Source organism: Marmota flaviventris, chromosome 20 (genome assembly GCF_047511675.1).
Source record: "Marmota flaviventris isolate mMarFla1 chromosome 20, mMarFla1.hap1, whole genome shotgun sequence".
Classification (NCBI taxonomy): Eukaryota; Metazoa; Chordata; class Mammalia; order Rodentia; family Sciuridae; genus Marmota; species Marmota flaviventris.
The window spans coordinates 22233398-22252156 of record NC_092517.1 but is presented as its reverse complement, the minus strand read 5'-3'; the positions used below and the strand labels follow the sequence as shown (position 1 = coordinate 22252156).

The window sequence follows — 18759 nt, the reverse complement described above, 5'->3', positions numbered from 1 at the left end:
TTAGTAGAACTGACTGTCATGTAGGAGAGTGACCTTAATTGTGTAATAAGATACTTTCCATTATCAAATTCAGAGGAATATACATAAGTCCAAAAACAGTATATATATTCCACATAAGAGTAAGTGAAGGATATATACCATAATGCAAGCACTGAATAAAATCCCAACTCCTAACTGTTCTGCCATAAGTGATTGAAATTTGGAGGACATTCCAGAGGCAAATGAGACTTGTCAAAGATATTCTCATAAGGTGATTGTGCCCAAGGGAGACAAAAAGAGTGGTAAAAAAGCTTTTGAAAACAATCTGGTAGTTATTCTCTCTGCTTTCTATCTATGAGATAGATTGACCTCCCCAATAAAATTAATTTCAAATATCAACCATGACACATTCCCAGTGTGTAAAATATTCATAAAATATTAATGTTTGGGGACACGTAAAGTGACACTTCCACTTCATGAAAAGACAGACTTGAAATATTTCAAGTTCTATAAGCAGTTCAATGAGTGAATAAATTTGGTACAATAGAGGCCCAGACAGCAGCATGTATGTGTTCAAAAGACTGAGACAAAGAAATGGTTAATGAAAAAGACCTTTTAATGTAATTGAAATGGAAAAATAATGGTAACAATAAGTCACTTAAAACTCATACAACCAAGGCAATATTACAATGAAAATGATGGCTTTGAGAAATACATAATAAAATTATTAGTCATAAAAGAGGCACAGTATGTCATCTCTGTGTTCAAAAGGAAGTTGAGATCAGTTAGACACACTAGAATTGTCCACACAGATTTTCCACGTAGGAACTCCACATTTGGACGGATCATAATTACTTAAACATAGTTACTTTATTGAAAGAATTACCATGACATCAGAGCAGAATCACCACATGTACACAAATAACCAATTAAAAATCTTCAATAGCAAAATATTTAAATACTTGAGCCAATTGGAATTGTATGGTATCAAGATTTTAAGAAAGGAACAACAAGAAAAATCAGGTTAGTAGATGATTATAGTCACCGTTCACAAAACGCAAAAAATAAAAAATCCTGACATGTTAGAATAAATATATTTTCCAAAATGTAGAGCACCCTCACTGTAACACTGAAGCCTTCTGTGGCTCATTCCTAAGCAGTGAGTCAGGTAATTCTGCACAGGTTAGAAAATAATTCTGTAAAGTCCAAACACCTCAGATCCCTTTTGCAAAGAAAGGAAATGCTTAGTCTTCCTGAGTCACAATTCTCACCAGTTAATAGACATATAGCTGCAGTCTGTTTAAGGTCCTCACTTAGAATGTCCTTTAAAATTTATTTTTCTAAAAGAAAATGTGTGAATTTGCAGAAAAATCAACCAAATTTCTAATCTTTGGGGGGCTGGGATTGTGGCTCAATGACAGAGCACTTGCCTAGCATGTGTGAGGCACCAGGTCTGATCCTAAGCACCACATATAAGTAAAGAGTAAAGGTACATCCATAATTAAAAGTATTTAAAAAAAAAACATATTTATGACACTGGTTGGCACAAATGTCACTAGTTCAGGTCTCAAACTTCCAGTCTTTGACCTAATTCTGATGCCACTTATAAGACCCAGAATGTCACCTACACTGATGATTAACTTCTTGTAAATTGGGGGGACCCTACAACTACCAAACATAGAAAGGAGCATTCAATATTAATACATTAGTTATCTACAACTCTAATAAATGATTTAAACCCAACCATGATAAAATCCTAACAACCTGTTGCATAAATATTAAAAAATTGCTTCTAAAGGCTATATGGAGAAGGCAGCCATACAGAGTGGTCAACAATTCTGTAGAATAAGTTTAAAGGACAGAAATATCTGACACTGAGATTTACTATGAACTTACAGTAACCCAAAAGGTGAGATATGTAGCAAGGAGTATACAAACAGATTAGTGGAAGAGAACTGAAACATAGAAATAAATTCAAAAAACACACAAGAGAAGTCAGAACATCACTGGTGATGTTATAATCTTATTAATTAATTATTAAAACCTTGGCATCTGTACGCAAAGAAATGTATTAGACACAGAACTTACAACTAAGATATCATCTCACTCCAGTCACAATGGCATCTATTATGAAGACAAACAACAACACTGTTGGTGAGGATGTGGAGGAAAAAATACACTCATACATTGCTGGTGGGACTTCAAGTTGGTGCAGCCAATATGGAAAGCAATAAGATTCCTTGGAAAGTTGGGAATGGAACCACCATTTGACACAGCTATCCCTCTTCTAGGATTATACCCAAAAGACCTAAACACAGCACACTACAGAAATATAGCCACATCAATGTTTATAGCAGCACAATTCACAATAGCTAAACTGTGGAACCAACCTAAATGTCCTTCAGTGGATGAATGGATAAAGAAATGTGGTACATATGCACAGTGGAATATTCCTCAGCAATAAAATAATAAAATCATGAAATTTGCAGGTAAATGGTGGAGTTAAAGAAGATAATGTTAAGTGAAGTTAGCCAATCCTAATAAGACAAATGCTGAAATATTTATCTGATATAAAGAGGCTAATTCATAGTGGGGATGGAAGGGAGCATGGGAGAAATAGATGAACATTAGAAAGGGCAGAGGGTGGGAGGGGAACAGAGGAGATAAGGAAGTAGGAAAAACTGTGGAATGAGGTGGACATCATTATCCTTAGTATATGTGTTAATACAAACGATGTGACTCTACTTTGTGTACAACCAGAGACATGAAAAAATGTGCTCTAATAGTATAATATTAGCTGAATTGCATTCTGCTGTAATATATCAAATTAGAATAATTAAAATTTTAAAAACTAATTTCTTTTAATCACTATAAAAAATGAAGAAAATTAAAACTGGGTGCTTGCACAAGCAAGGCAACTTCTGTACCACTAGCCACATCCCTAGCACAAATGTACCTTACTAATATTGTTTTGTTTTTTTTTTTTTTGAAAGACTTTCTAATGTCTCTCCTTCATATCTATTGTTTTTCCCTCCTTTTTATATGAATTGTTTTATACCATTTATTATTAAAATGATTTTTTCTCCTATCTTAAGTAACACTATACTATTATTATTATTATTATTATTATTATTATTATTATTATTATTAGTTTCTTGACACAAGCTAAGAACTCTAAGTGGTCGTCCACAACCTTATCCTGTTTTACACCTACTTTTTAAAGATTTGCCTGTGTGTCAAACCCAAACCTCGTTTCCCTGCTGATCAGTGTCCTCAATCTCAGCAGGCATTCAGTCCCAGGGGCTTTCCAGTCTCCTTGCTCTTGTGTTAGCCCAGAGTGGGTCTCCTTCATCCACACTAGGACATCAGCCCTGCATTTGTATGTACCACACCTAGATACAAGATAGGGCTAGGAAGACAAAACAGAGGAACAAACCAAGGACAGTAAGCTGTGTGAGACAAGAGTAAGGTTGCTCATCTATGGGAGCAAACCAAACCCTGGCATATAAGTGGCACAGAGATGCCTGCTATTTTCAGAATGCCCATAAGAATATCACACATATGTGCTTATGAAAAAAATACAATTTACACAATCATTGTAATTTTTTGTACCAGGAATTGAACCCAGCACTTTTCCATTGAGGCACAACCCCAACTTTTTAAAATATTTTACTTGGAAAGAGGATCTTGTCAATTTGCTTAGGATACCACTCGACTGCCTAGGCTGGCTTTGAACTCGAAATCCTCTTGCCTCACTGGAATCACAGGTGTGAGTCATCAAACCCAGTTATCATATTTCAGTTTGATCAAAAAATGTATTACCAACTCCACTCTTTCAAAATCCAGTGCCAACACATTTGCCACCATTTTTTAATCCAAGTTCCTGAAATCATGTGAAACTGATTATATGTGCCCACATTTACCTTTCTGTTACAAAAATAGCCCTCATTTTAGAAGAAAAAACTGACCTGTAGTTAAAGCACAGTATTCAAATAAATGGACATAACAAATATCTATGAGGTACTTTAACAATAGCTAATTACACTTTATTTTCATGTGTTGATGAAACTGTCTCCAAAATAGATCATATCTAAGCTCTCAAATGACTTCCTAACAAATATAAACATGGAGACTTCATGCCTTGTATGTTGTCAGGCCATTATAGCCTGAAATAAGAAATCAACAGCAAGAAAAATGCAAAATACTACCAAAAAAAAAAAAAAAAACTCAGTCTTATTAAAAACACAAAGGCAAACTATTCCCCAAATTAGTACAAGGAAAGAATAAAGATCAGAAATAAAAATAAGAAAATGGAGAACGAAAGAATAATACAAAGGACTGATGAAGAAACAGTTGGTTCTTTGAAATAAATAAAATTAAAAAAAAAACCCTTAGACAAGCAAATCAAAGAGAAGATTGAATTCTTAAAATCAGAGGGGAAAGAGGAGCTCTTACTAAAGAAACCAATGTAATTCAGAGGATTATTAGGGACTACTGTCAAATATTCCAGGTACTAATGGAATATTAAAGTACATTGGAAAATCTAGAAGAAACCATTAAATGCATGGGTGCATATAATCTACCAAAATCGAAGCAGATAAATTGAGAAGCCCAAAATAAAAAGTGGGGCTGGAGTTATGGCTCAGTGGTAGAGTGCTTGCCTAGCATATGGAAGGCCTTGGGTTCAATCCTCAGCACCATATTAAAAATATGAATTTAAAAAATAATAAAGGTCTTTCACCTATAGCACAAGAATTAAAACCAAGAATGAACAAATGGGATGGATTCATAATAAAGTTTTTTTTTTTTTTTCAAAAGAAATAATCTTTGAGGTGAACAGGGAGCCTACATCCTGGGAACAGTTTTTTTACTTCTCACACATCAGATAGAGCTCAACAAGTACCCCCCAAAATAATCCAATCAATAAATGGGCCAAGGACCTGAACAGACATTTCTAAGAGGATATATAGTCAATCAATGTGGTGAGCCGTTCCTATAGACCGTGGCCGCCATTAGAAGATGGCGCCGGCTTCCACTGTGGCCTGTGATAAACAACTCCTTTTTTGGAGAGTTGGCACATAATCCCTTATCACCCTATGAGAAAGCTCCACGTGGCAGCTTTGCATTGGGGCTTGAGATGCTTTATTAAGGCTGGGAGGGGCATCCGAGGGAAAGAAGAAGAAATATCAGGGACCTGAATAAACTGCTGAAAGAAGATTCCTGAGTTGCGTCTTCCTTGCGGGCAAGGGGTCGCGACAAGTGGTGCCGAAACCCGGGAATCAGAACTTTCAACAGTCAGGGGTGGTGCACCAGTTAGTCCCAGGTAAGTGGGATCCGCGACCAAAGCGGGGTTAGTCCCAATAAGTGGGATCCGCGACCAAAGCGGGGTTAGTCCCTAGTAAGTGGGACCCGCGACCAAAGCGGGACAGCTCCTCTGTAAACACAGAGAGAGCATTACATTTTATTGCAGCTGCACTGTGTACTTTTGCTTCTACTTTCGCTTTTGTTTTTTGTGCTTCTTTTGTTGTTGTGTCATGGGTGCCGCATCTTCAAGTCCGCTTCTCCTGGCCCTAGATGGCCTGTTATGTTCCAAGGGCCTGGAAGTGAAACATAGTACTTTACAGAGATTTTTACAGAAGATAGATATCGCTGCACCGTGGTTTGCATTTTCGGGCAGCCTTACTGTACCTAGTTGGGATAAATTAGGCAAAGATCTTGACTTTGCTTCTGAGCAGGGCATATTAGAGGGTGGCGTTATACCACTTTGGAAGTTAGTTAGAGGATGTATAACAGATGGTAAATGCCAGGAAGCTGTGAGTGAGGGTCAAGCTATTCTTGAGCAACTGCATGAGGAAAAATCTGAAGGATCATGTAGTGAAGTGGCAGAGAGTATTAAAAGTAACAGTAGTGAGAAGGCAAAAGAGCCTGAAGATAAAAATAGGAGAAGGCTCTACCCAGACTTGACCGAATTAAAAACACCTGAGAACACAAGCGACTCAGAGAGTTCTGAGGACCTTGATATATTGTTACAACAACTACATAAGATAAAAATGAAAAAGAAGAAAAGGGAGACACAGGGCACGCAGGCCTATTGTAAGAAGGGGAAGGGAGTTAACATAGGTCAACAAAACTCTGAGGAGGAGGAGGTTGAAAATTTAGAAGAAGATATGATGCCTGTTGCCCCACCCCCGTATGTGGGGGGGGAGCCAAGGTTCCGGGAGGTCTTTTCATGCGCAAGTTTGGAGGACAGTTAATACAGATATGGGACTTGCATACCCTGTATTTCAGGACAATAACAGGGGAAGATATCATGAGCCTTTAGACTTTAAGATAATTAAAACCTTGGCAGAATCCATCTGCACTTATGGCATAGATGCCGCTTTCACTCTCACTCAGGTGGAGGGACTTACTAGATTTTTTATCCCTCAGATTGGGCTAGTCTAGTCCGTGCTTGTGTTTCCCCAGGGAAATATTAGGAGTCCAAAGTTGGCTGTTTAATGTTTCTGGCAGTACCCAAGACTTGGAGCGAGGTAGGAGACTTAAAATTACTTCACACAATTCACAATTGTTTAATGCTACATTACCCTCCGCAGCAGTCTGTCTCCAATCTCCGTTCCTGTTTCTTTTGGCTAATGTTACATTACAGGGGATGCTTAATTGTTCTAATGTTACCTGCTACTTGTCTGAGTGTTGGAATGGCTCCTGGACTACGGCAGTGGTTATGAAAATTCCAACCTTTGTCCCGATCCCGGTTACTGCAGATCCAGAATCTTTTCCTATTGTTGAATTGATTAGAGCCCGTAGAGATTTTGGAATTACGGCAGCTATAGTGACAGCTGTGGCGGTATCTGCTGCTGCAGCAGTTACAGCTGGAGTAGCCATGGCCAGCCAAGTACAAACTGCTGCCACTATTAATCAGGTTATTCAACAAACATCCACCATACTTAAATCTCAAAGTAAAATTAATCAACACATTTTATCTGGGATTTTGGCTGCTAATCAGGATAGATCTGCTTCAAGCTCAAGTTGAGGAATTGTCTGTTCTAGTACATTTGGGTTGTATTGATCAACGTGCACATTTATGTATAACCTCTGTCAGATTTTATGATTCCAGAAATGCCTCCCGCATCATCGGAGAGTATCTATCCGGAACCTGGTCCATGGAAGCAGAAAACTTGATCCAGTCTCAACTAACTCAGATTGCTGTTTTGAATAGTACCCGTGTCGAACCAGTGACTTTGGGTCAATTCACCAGTTGGCTGTCCTCTGCCTTTTCCTTTTTTAAGGAATGGGTGGGAGTGAACATTTTTGGGGCAATGTGTTGCTTTGGTGTTGTGCTTTGTTTGTGGCTTCTCTGTCGCCTTAAAGCTCGCCATGTGCAAGAGAAAGCTATGATTGTACAGGCTCTTGCGGCCTTAAAAAATGGCATTTCTCCACAAATCTGGCTTGCACATCTTAAACAGTGATTTCTGGGCATGGCCATTGCACCCCAAGTTAATTTTACATTGCACTGGGATTGGCATGCCCTCTTTCCTATGCTTTCTCAGTGCTGAATAGCCCTTGCACTCTGCAGGTCTTGTTACCATTGTACGCAGATGGGTTTCAGGACTGGTCTTTCTTCTCGGCTACAGACTCTTTACCTTCCTCTGGGGCTTAGGGATTGTGTTGCCAACTTAAATTTTGTCATCATTACCAGGCTACCTGTGTTATCCTACTTCTCACGATGCAGGATGCGAGGCAAGGCACTGCACTTGAGTGATCCCTCAACGGACCTCAAGGAAAGCATGTCCTATTTCATGCGGGTTTGACGTCCACGCCCCGCCCTACGAAAAAAGGCGTCGGCTGATATGGGATCAGGTCTGGGGAAGGCGCCTCCTTAGGACTGAACCATACATTGCAGCCACTTCTGCACAGTGGGATAGGACCTCTACTTTCGCCTGCATTGTTTTATAAAACAGAAGGGGGAACTGTGGTGAGCCGTTCCTATAGACTGTGGCCGCCATTAGAAGATGGCGCCGGCTTCCACTGTGGCCTGTGATAAACAACTCCTTTTTTGGAGAGTTGGCACGTAATCCCTTATCACCCTATGAGAAAGCTCCACGTGGCAGCTTTGCATTGGGGCTTGAGATGCTTTATTAAGGCTGGGAGGGGCATCCGAGGGAAAGAAGAAGAAATATCAGGGACCTGAATAAACTGCTGAAAGAAGATTCCTGAGTTGTGTCTTCCTTGCGGGCAAGGGGTCGCGACAAATCAATATATGAAAAAATGCTCATCATGTCTAGCAATCAAAGAAATGCAAATCAAAACTACTCGAAGATACCATCTCACTCCAGTCAGAATGGCAGCTATTATGAAGACAAACAGTAAGTGTTGGCGAGGATGTGGGGAAAATGTACACTCATACATTACTGGTGGGACTTCAAACTAGTATGGCCAATTTGGAAAGCAGTATGGAGATTTCTTGGAAAACTGGGAATGGAACCACCATTTGACCCAGCTATCCCTCTTCTTGGACTATACCCAAAGGACCTAAAAAGAGCATACTACAGGACCACAGCCACATCAATGTTTATAGAAGAACAATTCATAATAGCTAAACTGTAGAACCTACCTAGATGTCCTTCAGGAGATTAATGGATAAAAAATGTGGCATTTATACACAATGCAATATTACTCAGCACTAAAAAAGAACAAAATCATGGCATTTGCAGGTAAATGGATGGCATTGGAGAAGATAATAGTAAGTGATGTTAGCCAATCCCAAAAGAACAAATGCAAAATGTTTTCTCTGTTATAAGGGGGGTGACTCAAATTTGGGTGGGGAGGAAGATTACCTCTAGGTAGGGAATAGGGATGGGAGGGAAAGGGAGGGAGAAGGGGTATAGCAAGGATGGTGGAAGGAGATGGTTATAATTATACAAAATATGCATATGAAAATTTGAATTTGGTGTCAGCATACCTTATGTGCAAACAGATAAGATAAATTGTGTTATAACGGTGTATTAAGAATTGTAATGCAAAAAAATCAATAAGAACTCATGTATAATGGCATAATTTGCTATGAACATACTTTATATACAGAGTTATGAAAAATTGTGGTGTGAATGGATAATTGTGAATGTAATACATTCCACTAAGGTCATGTAGGAAAGAAATAATAAAGTTCCTCAAAAAAAATTTTTTAAAAGAATGCAATTGCAGCAGTAATACCAAACCTTCAAAAAATAAAACAGTTGCATACAACAGGAATTTCATACTAAATTCTGGATCATTAAGAAGGAATTAACATAATGCTTCTCAAATTATTCCACAAATAGAGAAGCAAGGAACTCTCTCAAATTTATTCTATGAAGCCAGCATCACGATGTTATCAAAACTAGACAAGAGCCCAGCTCTTTTGTACACCTCTATTCACAACAATTTGGGAGGCCAAGGCAGGAGGACCACAAGCTAAAGGCCAGCCTCAGTAACTTAGCAAGACCTTATCTCAAAATAAAATTAAACTGGAATTGTAGTTCAGAGTTATGTTTCTGGGTTCAATCCATAATACCACAAAAAAATTTCAACATAAAAACCACATAACAGGAAAGAAAACTACAAATATAATTGATGGACTTAGATGAAAGCCTGCTCAAAAAGATAGTAAATCAAATCAAATTCAAAGCACCTTAAATAATCATTCAACATGATCACGTTGTTTACTTTTCAGGAATGCAACAAACAATAATTATAATACACATACAAATAGAACAAAATATAAAACCCATGTGATCATTTGAATAGGTGCTGGAAAAAGCTTTTGTCGAAATTCAACATCATTTCTTGATAAAAATTCTAAAGAAACTTAGAAGGAACTTACCTACACATCATAAACGCTATATACAACAAACTTAAGCCAACACCCTACTGAATAGGAAAGAGCTGTGTGCTTTTCTTCTAAAAATAATGGGCAATCAAATAATGTGCACAATCACCACTCCTGTACACTAAAGTACTTAAATGTTAGTTGGAGTGTTTGTAACATTTTATATCTGCCTCTTGCCAAATAGGAAAAGAGGGGTTGTAGCTGTAGCTCAGTGGCAAAGGGCTTGCCTCACATGAGTGAGGCACTGGGTTCAAGCCTCAGCACCACATAAAAATAAAGCTACTGTTTGTTCATTTACAACTAAATATTTTAAAAAGACAAATTATCTCTGTTTGCTAATTGTATGATCTAAACTTTAGAAAATTGTATAGTTTTCACCAGAAGACTTTTAGAGCTGATAAACAAGTCTAGCAAAGTTGCAAAATAAATAAATCAAGGTCCAAAAATCAATAACCTTAGCCAAAATAATAACTCTGTTGAGAAATAAATCAGGAAATTCATTCTTTTCCAAATAACGTAGAATGCTTAGTTACCAGTCTAAGCAAAGAACTGAAATACCACTACAAGCAAATTTACAAAACGCTAAGAAAATAAACATCATAGACAGATTAATGAAGTCATCAGATTAACTGAACCTGCCTACAGATTCCATACAATCTCCTTCAAATGACCCATGATATTATTCTCAGAACTAGAAAATCCTAAAAATCATATAGAATAATAAGAACCCAGGATAGGAAGCAATTCTGTAACCCTGTAAATTCTGTAGACCATCAACCCAGAGACCTCACTATTCCTGACTTCAAATTATACGACTGCACCATAGGGAGAGAAACAGAGTCGTTCTGGGAAGAGACACAGAGACCAGTGAGATGATACAATCTACAGAGACCTACAGAATTTCCTTCAGTTGATTATTGACAAAGGTTCCAAAGTTTGCACTGGAGTGAAGAAATCCTTTAACAAATTATGCTGGGAAAATGGAATATTCACAGGTAAATGTCAACTGAACTGAAGACCAGAGAATACACCCAGAACTTTGAAATTGTTAAAATAAAACCTAAGGGAAGCACTGGAGTAGGTAGGTGTGGGGAGCCACCCTGAGTTTCTGTAGCCTTTTCACTAGGCCCTGAGCCCAGAGGATTCTGGTTTGGCTTTCCAAGTGATTTGGTGGCTCCTCCCACTTAATGCATTATGCAGAGCAGGGACCTCAGTCTTTGCTGGGCCAGGGAGGCTGCTCTGGTGGCCCTGGAGTTGGGCATTACCTTTGTGCCTGGACAGCCCACCTCCTACATTAAGTGGCCAAAGAACATTCTATGGCAAAACCTTTGCTATTCCCCCATGTAAATAAACCAAACCTGGGCTCTCATGCTCTCCTTCCAGTGTGGAAGCTCAACTCCTAAGAGCCATTCCATCTACACTTTCTACAATTACTTCCTGTGTCATGTGGCTTTGATGCCTTCCTTTGACTAACTTTATTTTACAGCCAGCTCACTCCATGCAGGGAAACCTAGCTGCCATTTCCTGTGAGGGCCATGGTGAGTGGCAGTGACTCTCTAAAAAATACTCATAGTGCAGCAAATAATATCAAGGACCAACACTGGTTATGGCTATGCACAGCAAAGGGGAAAATAACAGCATAAAGAGACAACATAGTGAAAAAGAAATTTTTGCCATTTGCTACTCCAACAAATGATTATATTTGAATATATTTTTAAAGAAATCAACATGAAAATAAAATACAAATTAACCCATTCAACAATTGGACCAAAAAAACAAACAAAAAGAAGCTTCTGAAAGAAGTTCAAATGGCCAACAGTTTTGTGAAAACATTTCAACATGTTTAGCCATCTCGGAAATGCAAATGAACTCTCTCCTGAGATTTCAAGCCATTGTAGTCAGAACAGCCATCATCTAGAATAAAAACCACCACCAGTGCTGGCAAGAATGTGGGGAAAAGGAAACCCTTATATAATGTGGGTAGGAATGAAATGGTACAGCCAGAATGGAAATCATTATGTGATTTTCTTAGAAAACTAGAAACTGAAATTATATGATACAGCTAATCTATGCGATCACTCTTCAGTATACATTTAAAAGAATTAAAGACACAACACACTAACCATTCCCATGTTTACAACCACACGATTTACAATGGCTAAGTTATGAGATCAAGCAGGTGTGCATTAACTGATGAATGGATAAAGAAAATGTGGTATACATACACAATGGAGATTTATTCAACCACAAAGAAGAACAAAGTCAACTGTTTACAAGAAAATGGATGTGATTTGGGAGCAGTACTTTAAGTCCAATAAGCCAGACACAGAAGACTGTGTTGTACATTTAATCTCATATGTGGAATAAGTAGAAAAAAATGCATCTTTTGAAAATAGAAGATAAACATTTAGATAAAGGAAGGGAATCAGGGAGCGTCAAGAGATACTGAGGAATGAAATTGGTCTCTATGTAATGTACTTCTAAGAATATGCACTCTGAATAATTAACAGGCAATGGAACAATGTTTGAATTCCACTGTCTCAATTGTGATTTCTATTTTCTAATGCAAAATTGAAAGGCACCAAAACTTGATACATGGATTAAAGAACCAAGGTACTGGACTTTCCTGATGCCAGAAAATATCATTTGTATTTACTTTTCCTGTTCAGTTTCATAAAGTGCAGTTAAAATGAGATGGTATTATGGATAAGGTATGAGGTTTTCCCCAAAGGTTCATGTATGAAATTCTTCAAGACTGCTCAGAGGTGAAATGGTTAGATTATGAGCCCAACAAACAAATCCACTGATATGCATCATCTGGGTGTTATAATTAGGAAGATGGGTTGTGTCTGGAGGAAGTAGTTTCCTGGGGTCTGCCTTTGGGGTTTATACAATGTCCCTGTTGAATGGCATCCTCTCTCAGCTTCAGAGCAGTCATGTTCTGCGCCGATTTCCTTTGTCACACCCTTCCATCCTGATGCTCTGCCTCAGCTTTGACCCAAAGCTATGGTGTTAGTGACTGTAATGAACCTCTGAAACCATGATGAGCCAAAATAAATTTTTCCTCCCTCTAAGTTTTTGTTTTTTGGTCACAGTGATTCAAAGCTCTCTAAAAGCAGGGGTCCTGAGTAAGTAACTATTTTTTTTAATTAGTGAAATAAATTTAAAGGGTGAATCTGGGTTCCTGTGAGATGTAATAAATTGTATTAACAAATAAACAAATCACTCTTCAAAATGGAGAGAAAATAGAATACAAACATGGAAAACACTTAATAGGAACTAGTTTAGGGAGAATGGCACAATTGAAGTCCTAAAATCACTTCCAAAGTATAGTGGAAGAAAATTTATATATAAAAATAGTAGTCAGTTTCTGAGTTAATTCTGTAGGTGTAGAGGATTTCAAAAAAAAATTGCACCTACACGTGAAACTTAAAAAAATGATAAAAACTGTAAATAAATGAAAATATTTTTTTCTGAGCCCATTAGAGGAATGATGATATCACAAGACAATCTGGCATTTTGAAGATAAGGGATTTATGAAAAACATGCTACATGTCTTTAGCAAGAAGCCATCCATGGCAGACTCAGAGGTGTCAACTTTTTCAAAGAAGACTCTCCTCAGAGAAGAAACTGCAGGTGCACTGCTTGTACAATGCTGCTTAGTGTGCACAATGTCAGAGTCCTTGCTAGTAGCAGAAGAGGTGGATGCAGCTGTTAGAGGTCTGCCGAGGGGGCTCAGGAGGGCAGAGATGCCAGGGATGAGGGCTGCCTACTAAGGGCTGCCTGTTGAGAGGCCTGTGTGCTGCACCCATCAGGGTCATTGTGAGGAGACCCTTAAGCCCTTTGGAGATCACACGTGCCCTGGGCAGGGAGCTGAAGATCTAGTGTTTGTTCTGCTTTTGTTTTCTGAGCTTTGGAGGTCCTACCAGAAAACCTACATGTACCCATGTCCTCCTACAGTTTCAGGCCCTACATGTTGGTCTTTGACCCATCTTAGTGTGATCCGGGGTGGCTTGAGAGAGAGTAGGTCACTTTTCAGTCTACCATGTTAATCCAGTCTTTCTGGTACCATTTAATAAAGAGGCAGTATTTTAACCTCTGGATGTTTGGGGAGACTTTCTTGAGAATCATTTAACTGTAGGTGTGTGGGTGCATTTCTGGCCTGTTCCGTTAGTCTGCGTGTCTGTTTCAATGTCAATATCCTGCTGTCTTAACTACTATGGATTTGTGGTAAGTTTTGAAACGAGGTACTGTGATGTCCTCTGACCTCTTCCTTTTGTTCAAGATGGTTTTGGTTACTCCAGGTCTTTGTATCTCCATGTGAATTTTTAGGATCTTTTTCTGCTTCCATGAAGAATATCACTGGCCTTGTGGTAAGGATTGCACTGAAACTGTAGCTCAATTGTGGGGAGGGTGGCCACTTTTAAAACACTCATATTCCTATACTCCAATGATGAATCTGCTGTTGATTTTTCATTCTGATACTTTGCTGAATTCATTTATGAGTTCTGGAAATCAGGTAGGGTTTTTTGGAATGTTCTAAATATAAGATCATGTTGTGGGCAAACAGAGATAATTTAAGCTCTTCTTTTCCTGTTTGTATCCCTTTAATTTCCTTTTCTTGCCTAATCGCTCTGGCTAGTGTTTCAAGGTCAGTGTTAAATAGGAATGGTGAAGGTGGGCATCCTTGCCTTGCTTCTGCCTTTAGAAGAGATGCTTTCATTTTTCTCCATTCACAATTGGCTTGGGTTTTTTTCATACACAGTCTTTACATTATGAGGGATGTTCCTTCTATCCCTAGGTTTTCTGACATGAATGGGTGCTGTACTTTGTTAAATACCTTTTCTGCATTTATTGAGATAATCATGTGATGATTGCCTTTAAGTCTTTTGATGTGGTGAGTCACATTGATTGATTTCTGTTTGTTGAGCCAACCTTATATCCCTGGGATGAACCCCACTTGATCATGATGTGCTCTCTCTTTCATGTGTTTTCGTATGCAATTGGCCAATAGTTTTTTTTTAAGAATGTTTACATCTGTGTTCATGAAAGATATTGGTCAAAAGTTTCCTTTCCCGGGTGGGTATTTGTCTGCTTTTGGCTTTAGAGTGATACTAGTTTCAGAATTCTCTAAAAATCCTCCATGATTTTTTAATATTTTTATTATTTGTTGATGGACCTTCATTTTGTTTACTTATTTACATGTGGTGCTGAGAATCGAACCCAGTGCCTTATGCATGCTCAGCAAGTGCTGTACCGCTGAGCCCCAGCCCCAGCCCTAAAATCCTACCTTTTGATAGTGGAAATGAAAACTCAATGGATACACGCTTATCCCAGAGAAATGAAGGCTTGTGTTCATTTATGTGTGTGCATGAACATTTACATCTCTTTATTGATTTTTTTTTTCTTTTGTACTGGGGATGGAACCCAGGGGGACTCTACCACTGAGCCTCACCCCCAGTCTTTCTTAAATTTTTATTTTGAGACAGGGTCCTGCTAAGTTGCAGAGGCTGGCCTCAAACATGCGATCCTCCTGCCTCAGCCTCCCAGGTAGCTAGGATTACAGTTCTTAGCCACCACACCCAACCCACTTTATTCTCAAGGGCCCCAGTGTGGGAAGGACCAAAAATGTTCTTCAATGAGTGAATGATTAAGCAAATTTTGGTGTGTCCATATAATGGAATCTACTCAACCATTAAAAATGAAAGAAGTGGAGTGACATTTTGGAAAATGGTGGAAGAAGAAGTTTCCAGAATCTATTTACTGAAACAAGTGGGCTGCCCAAGGGAGTGTCTGTGCCCCAGTTACCCCAGCCAGTGTGTGTGTCACCAAAGATGCCCTTTCCTGCAGTACGTTTCAAGCCACTGTCTAGGAAGCTGGCAGGATCCTCTGGCCCAGAGAGGAAATGGGCAAACCTAAAGTTAAGTTGAAGATTTGCACAGCTCTGGTGAGGTTCCCTGAAACATCTCATTTTACTTCCCTTTAAAAGTGTCCTGGCGATCCAGGCTGGGGGCCTGGGCCTGGCATCCCAGCAGCTCGGGAGGCTGAAGCAGGAGGATCTCTAGTTCAAAGCCAGCCTCAACAACTCGGCAAGACCCTGTCGCAAAATACAAAAGTAAAAAGGACTGTGGATGGGACTCAGTCGTTAAGCACCCCTGGGTTCCATCTCTGGCACCAAAAAGAAAGAGAGAGGGAGAGAGAGAAAGAAAAGAAACATAAAGGGAGGAAGGGAGGGAGGGAGGGGAAAGCAATCTCCTGGGAGTCTCCTAATAGCTCTGACCTGTCCCCCTCCCACTCACTGTCTCCCTATCAGTCTGTTCTTAGTCTTCATCAACAGGAGAGTAAGGTCACCCCAGGTCCCCTATGCCAGGAGGCCATTGCTCAGGGACACTACTCCACAACCCCCTCCCCCACCTAAGATCAACTACCTGGTGCAGGAAAAGATGGCCCCTCCTGGAGGTGCAGGGGCTGCCCAGGACCAGGCTGGACAGTTCCTGTCCTAGCCCAGCCTCTCCCCACACCCCCTGTCCTTCCACCTCCTTCTGCTGAAGGATTCCCTCAGTGAGTTCCTTGTCCTCGGGGCCGCTTCTCAGCTCCCCCCCTAACACGTGTACATTAGCCTTCATATTCACACTCTTGAGCAAGGCCCAGTGACCTCAGAGGAGAAAGGGCTGTTGCTCCCTGCCTCTCCTTTCTTCTTACCTCCTGCTTCCAGAAGAACAATCTTAGCCCAAGGACACTCCAACCCTGGTCCATATTCACTCATCCATGCAGGGGTGATGGACAAGCAGCTCTGACCAGCTGTTCTCAGCCTTGCCAGGCCTCCCCAGGACACAAGATCATTCTAAGCATGTGACACGTGTGACCACATCCGATGCCCCCCATAACCCTTGAGGTGGTACTAACGCTATCCCCTGGCAGATGATGGTAACTGGGGAGTGGAGAGGCAGAAGACAGGAATTCAGGCTGCAGAGTCCAAGGCCCAGGCCAGACCCCGGCCTGGTGGTACCTGGGGGCTGGATCTCGGGTCATGACAAGGTCCGCCAGGACAGGTCAGCCACAGTGACGTCTCCACCTGCTCTCTGCTGTCCACAGTCACTCCCTGGGCCAGCAAAACCCAGGATTTATCTGTTGCCCTGATTGTGACCTCAGAGGCTTCTATGGGCCCTTCCTGGCCAGAGCCATGGAGTGCAGGCTCCCTCCATGGGGTGACAGTGAGGACCATGGTCAACGTCCGCCCCAATGGCCTCTCCTAACCAGAGCGCAGTGGCCCGGCATCTGCTTGAGGTCCCCCCTGGGGCTAGGCCTCCCTTCCAGCTGAGCCTCCCAAGGGAGGCTTGTGGCCAGGGGTCCAGCCTTGGGGAAACCATAGCAACCCTCCTGTTGTCCTTCCTGGACTGTCTGACCCATGCCCCACCGTGGTCGCGCTCAGAATTGGGGATGGGGCTGCCTGGTGAGCTCTGGCAGCCCATGTGGCCAGGAAGGATAGTCCCAAGTCAGTTTGGGGAGCAGCGAGTGGCCAGTGGTAGAGATGATCCATGATGGATGCTCATGAGGTCAGAGGGCTGCCCCGGACTCCTGCCCCTGGGAAGCCGAAGGAGTCAAGGTGCTAGGCCCGTGCCCCTCATGTAGGCAACTAGTATGGCCACCATGGAATGGCTTTGAGGGACTTCTGGGTTCTGCCCACCCAAACTTTCTGAGGCCATGTAGTCCAGCACCCACCCAAAGCCCTCCTGTCCCCTGCACTGGCCTTTCAGAGCTTCCATATCCCTCCCCAAATCTGGAGGTGACAATGGCATGTCCTCCACAGAGGGGGAGAGTTAAGCAGGGCCTCTGCAGCACTGTGTCCCATCCCTGCCCTTCACTAGAGGACACCTCTTGCCTTCCAGCCATGGCTAAAAGGGTCCCATCCTGACACCCTGCACCATGGAACCGAGAACCCACAAGTGGTGTCCCCAACATAAGAAACTCAAGAGCAAGACCCAAGACAGATTCACCAACAACTTTCCATACAGGTACCCAAAGCCCAGACCCCTAAGTCCCCTGTGCCCCCAGCCCTGCCACCAGGGCATTCCAGGGCATTCAAGGGGCAGAGTCCCCAGTGCCCAGGCCCTAGGAGCCCTGCTCTGGGGACAGTCTCGAGCTGCCTTGTTGCCTACTGTCCCCCACCTTGTCCCAGCCCAGGCTGAGGGGCCTCCAGAGAGGTGCCCAGGTCAAGCACGCAGAAGGGTGCCCGCCAGGTAGAAAGTTCCAGAAGAGCAAGCACGCCTTCAGGGGGCCACCTCCACAAGAGGACACGTGTTGCAGGTTCTTGTGGATGACAGAGTCCACCACCGAGTCCCTGAAAGTCTGGGACAGCAGGAACACCTCCCCCAGGGACTTTTTGCCCGTGCAGAAGAAGCTGGTGGCCACAAGGTCCATCCCCGTCCCAGGGTGAGTCCCGCCCTGGCAGCCCTCCAGTGACCACAGGCCTGCCGAGGGCGCAGTATAGGAAAGAACCACCCCAGACACACACCAAAAGCAACAGGGCTCACTTGCTGGCGACAGTGCATCATGATCTCGAGGGTCTGGGACAAAGGCCTGCACCCCAGCTTCCTGGTGCCCCAGCCCCACCAGGTGCCCCGGCCTCTAACACACAGCATGCACCTCGGCCTCTGCTCCTAAGCCCCACTGTCCCCTTCTCATGGAGCCGCAGGACCATCAGGTCCCCAAGTCCTGTCACAGACCCTGAATGGAACCCCCCTTAGGTGAAATGTGATCTATCTAGTGCCTGGTGGCTACATGTGGGAGAGGGTCCCCACCTTGTCCCCCATTTCTGGCCTCCTACCTGAGCCTCCCCCTGGGAGCCATGAAGGCCAGCCTTCAGAGAATGGCAGGGAGCGAAAATGGTGGGGCATCAGGGAGCTTGGGGAAGG

General features: G+C 41.8%; 1 pseudogene; it reads right to left on the bottom strand.

Moving 5' to 3' along the window:
- Positions 1–18265, bottom strand: part of LOC139703062 (zinc finger protein 420-like) — a 29599-nt pseudogene extending 11334 nt beyond the window's left edge.
- Positions 18266–18759: the final 494 nt, after the last annotated feature.